Genomic DNA, 4,886 nt, shown 5'->3' on the forward strand with positions numbered 1-4,886 from the left:
CAGCGATAAAAGTTGTGTAGAATCACCCTGTTATTTGTGAACTCTTTCAGTTTTGTGAGAATGAAAAGACGTTGCTGGGACTTTTTAACAATGGTTCTGGTATTGGAGTGCCAGCTCAGGTCATTTGAAATAGTGACCCCAAGAAATGTAAAACTGCTCACCATCTCCACCTCTGAGCCATTTATGGTAATGGCTAGATGGGATGCCTTGCTACGTCTAAAATCAATGACTAGCTCCTTCGTTTTGGAAGCATTCAGGGTGAGGTTATTGGTCTCACTACACCTAACTAGATATGTAGGCTAGTAGGGTATAACTCGCTTTATATTTGGAGTAGAAAGATGATATTTGTATCATTGGAAAGCTAACATTCTCCTCTTTCCATTGGTGTATACATCTCAAAATGTGGTTTCGGGTCAAAGTGACTGATTATGTAAGAGCAAGTCACATCTGTTCTTATATTGCTTCGTGAATGAGGCCCATTGACTCCTACACCACCTACTGTACGTTGTGAAAAAATAAATCAACTCTAACATCAGTGTCTGAATCTAATCCCATCTAATTGTTCTGATTGTCTAATGTTTCTGTATTCATTAACAATGTGGGAATACATTCCCTGAGACCCATAGATGTCCCTAGATACCAAGAACATGCAAATGGTTCTACCTTTACCACTTTACTTTTTCACTTGAGCCAAAAAATTTGTTTGTCACCCGTCATCTTTATTAGAGATGTTACTTAATGTTGTCATATCATTACAGTATCTCTACTGTATCTGTGTATATGAGTGTGCACGTGCACACACACACACACACACACACACACACACACACACACACACACACACACACACACACACACACACACACACACACACACACACACCTGTCTCATAAATACATATACAGTACAAGGAATCTATAGCCACGTGTAAGCATATACATATAGGTATGCAAGTGCACATGCGTGAATGAACGTGCATGTGCATATGTGTGTGTGCACGTGCATATGTTCGTACGGCGTACGCGCATACCTATATGTTGCATGTATATGCTTACACATGACTATACATTCCTTGTACTGTATGTGTTTATGAGATGTATGTATGTGTGTGAGACGGGAGTGTGTGTGTGTGTGTGTGTGTGTGTGTGTGTGTGTGTGTGTGTGTGTGTGTGTGTGTGTGTGTGTGTGTGTGTGTGTGTGTTTGCATAACGAATTTGTACATTCACTCACCATGCCACACCTCTGGGGTGTGCTCTTGAGATCATTTATTTTGCTAAGGATTGTTGATAGACCCTCTGTGTGTGTCGTCGCGTCCTGGTCCACTGCGACGATCTAGGCAGTTGAGAAACATGGTTAGTTAGCATGCTAATCCAGGTGCTCTATAATATAACGTGTGTGTGCGTGCACGGGTGTGGCCCGTGCAGGTGTATGTGTGCATGTGTGAGAGAAAGAGGCAAGCAAAAATGGGCACCCCTGGGTAAGGTTTCAATGTTATCATGTTTGGTATTGTGTTAATAGTTGTGTGAATACATTGAATAAATGTCAAAAAATTTATTGAAAACTTTGAAGGCTTTATTCTCCACAATATGTTTTGGTGACATCCGATATCAAAAGTAAAAAAGTCAAGTCAAAGATTTTATTTGCCATGTATGGACGAATCCACATTGGAATACAGGTACAGAGCAAACACTGTGTGTCTACGACTAATCCAATACAGGAAAAGAGTAGAAAAAGTACAGGAAAAATATGTAAAAACACAGACAGTATAAAAGGACAAATGCTAAAATGTATATCAACATCCCCTAAAAGTGCATATCATAGTTAAGTGCATAATGCATACCGGCACAAATTACAGTAAAAGTGCATATAATCAAAGTGCATGATGCACAGACACACAAAAACAGCACTTTCACAAACCTGACTAATAACACTAATAAACACACCGAAACAAAATAGGATAAAATACAAAACTAGCCTTTGGAGTTATTCAGGCTGCGCACAGCACTGGGGAAGAAGCTCTTAGTAAACCGAGAGGTAGAGCATGTGATCGAGCGGTAACGTCTGCCCGAGGGGAGGGGGACAAAGAGGCCTGCGGCTGGGTGACCAGAGAGGTCGTTGATAATGCCAGAGGCACGGGAAAGCAGCCTGGCACCATAGATCTCTTCTAGAGCTGGCAGGCTAACCCCGATTGTCTTGCGTGCGAGACGCACAATTCTGTTCAGAGATTTCTTCTCCTGGTCTGTGATGTTACCAAACCATATAGTACAGGAGAAAGTAAGAACGCTCTCGATCACACAGCGATAGAAGTTGTGTAGAATCACCCTGTTATTTGTGAACTCTTTCAGTTTCGTGAGAAAGAAAAGACGTTGCTGGGACTTTTTAACAATGGTTCTGGTATTAGAGTGCCAGCTCAGGTCATTTGAAATAGTGACCCCAAGAAATGTAAAACTGCTCACCATCTCCACCTCTGAGCCATTTATGGTAATGGCTAGATGGGATACCTTGCTACGTCTAAAATCGTTGACTAGCTCCTTCGTTTTGGAAGCATTCAGGGTGAAGTTATTGGTCTCACTCCACCTAACTAGATATGTAGGCTAGTAGGGTATAACTCGCTTTATATTTGGAGTAGAAAGATGATATTTGTATCATTGGAAAGCTAACATTCTCCTCTTTCCATTGGTGTATACATCTCAAAATGTGGTTTCGGGTCAAAGTGACTGATTATGTAAGAGCAAGTCACATCTGTTCTTATATTGCTTCGTGAATGAGGCCCATTGACTCCTACACCACCTACGTTGTGAAAAAATAAATCAACTCTAACATCAGTGTCTGAATCTAATCCCATCTAATTGTTCTGATTGTCTAATGTTTCTGTATTCATTAACAATGTGGGAATACATTCCCTGAGATCCATAGATGTCCCTAGATACCAAGAACATGCAAATGGTTCTACCTTTACCACTTAACTTTTTCACTTGAGCCAAAAAATGTGTTTGTCACCCGTCATCTTTATTAGAGATGTTACTTAATGTTGTCATATCATTACAGTATCTCTACTGTATCTGTGTATATGAGTGTGCACGTGCACACACACACACACACACACACACACACACACCTGTCTCATAAATACATATACAGTACAAGGAATCTATAGCCACGTGTAAGCATATACATATAGGTATGCAAGTGCACATGCGTGAATGAACGTGCATGTGCATATGTGTGTGTGCACGTGCATATGTTCGTACGGCGTACGCACATACCTATATGTTGCATGTATATGCTTACACATGACTATACATTCCTTGTACTGTATGTGTTTATGAGATGTATGTATGTGTGTGAGACGGGAGTGTGTGTGTGTGTGTGTGTGTGTTTGCATAACGAATTTGTACATTCACTCACCATGCCACACCTCTGGGGTGTGCTCTTGAGATCCTTTATTTTGCTACGGATTGTTGATAGACCCTCTGTGTGTGTCGTCGCGTCCTGATCCACTGCGACGATCTAAGCAGTTGAGAAACATGGTTAGTTAGCATGCTAATCCAGGTGCTCTATAATATAACGTGTGTGTGCGTGCACGGGTGTGGCCCGTGCAGGTGTATGTGTGCATGTGTGAGAGAAAGAGGCAAGCAAAAATGGGCACCCCTGGGTAAGGTTTCAATGTTATCATGTTTGGTATTGTGTTAATAGTTGTGTGAATACATTGAATAAATGTCAAAAAATTTATTGAAAACTTTGAAGGCTTTATTCTCCACAATATGGTTTGGTGACATCCGATATCAAAAGTAAAAAAGTCAAGTCAAAGATTTTATTTGCCATGTATGGACGAATCCACATTGGAATACAGGTACAGAGCAAACACTGTGTGTCTACGACTAATCCAATACAGGAGAAGAGTAGAAACAGTACAGGAAAAATATGTAAAAACACAGACAGTATAAAAGGACAAATGCTAAAATGTATATCAACATCCCCTAAAAGTGCATATCATAGTTAAGTGCATAATGCATACCGGCACAAATTACAGTAAAAGTGCATATAATCAAAGTGCATGATGCACAGACACACAAAAACAGCACTTTCACAAACCTGACTAATAACACTAATAAACACACCGAAACAAAATAGGATAAAATACAAAACTAGCCTTTGGAGTTATTCAGGCTGCGCACAGCACTGGGGAAGAAGCTCTTAGTAAACCGAGAGGTAGAGCATGTGATCGAGCGGTAACGTCTGCCCGAGGGGAGGGGGACAAAGAGGCCTGCGGCTGGGTGACCAGAGAGGTCGTTGATAATGCCAGAGGCACGGGAAAGCAGCCTGGCACCATAGATCTCTTCTAGAGCTGGCAGGCTAACCCCAATTGTCTTGCGTGCGAGACGCACAATTCTGTTCAGAGATTTCTTCTCCTGGTCTGTGATGTTACCAAACCATATAGTACAGGAGAAAGTAAGAACGCTCTCGATCACACAGCGATAGAAGTTGTGTAGAATCACCCTGTTATTTGTGAACTCTTTCAGTTTCGTGAGAAAGAAAAGACGTTGCTGGGACTTTTTAACAATGGTTCTGGTATTGGAGTGCCAGCTCAGGTCATTTGAAATAGTGACCCCAAGAAATGTAAAACTGCTCACCATCTCCACCTCTGAGCCATTTATGGTAATGGCTAGATGGGATACCTTGCTACGTCCAAAATCGATGACTAGCTCCTTCGTTTTGGAAGCATTCAGGGTGAGGTTATTGGTCTCACTCCACCTAACTAGATATGTAGGCTAGTAGGGTATAACTCGCTTTATATTTGGAGTAGAAAGATGATATTTGTATCATTGGAAAGCTAACATTCTCCTCTTTCCATTGGTGTATACATCTCAAAATGTGGTTTCGGG

This window comes from Notolepis coatsorum (assembly GCF_963971535.1).
Source record: "Notolepis coatsorum genome assembly, chromosome: 8".
NCBI classification, from domain to species: domain Eukaryota; kingdom Metazoa; phylum Chordata; class Actinopteri; order Aulopiformes; family Paralepididae; genus Notolepis; species Notolepis coatsorum.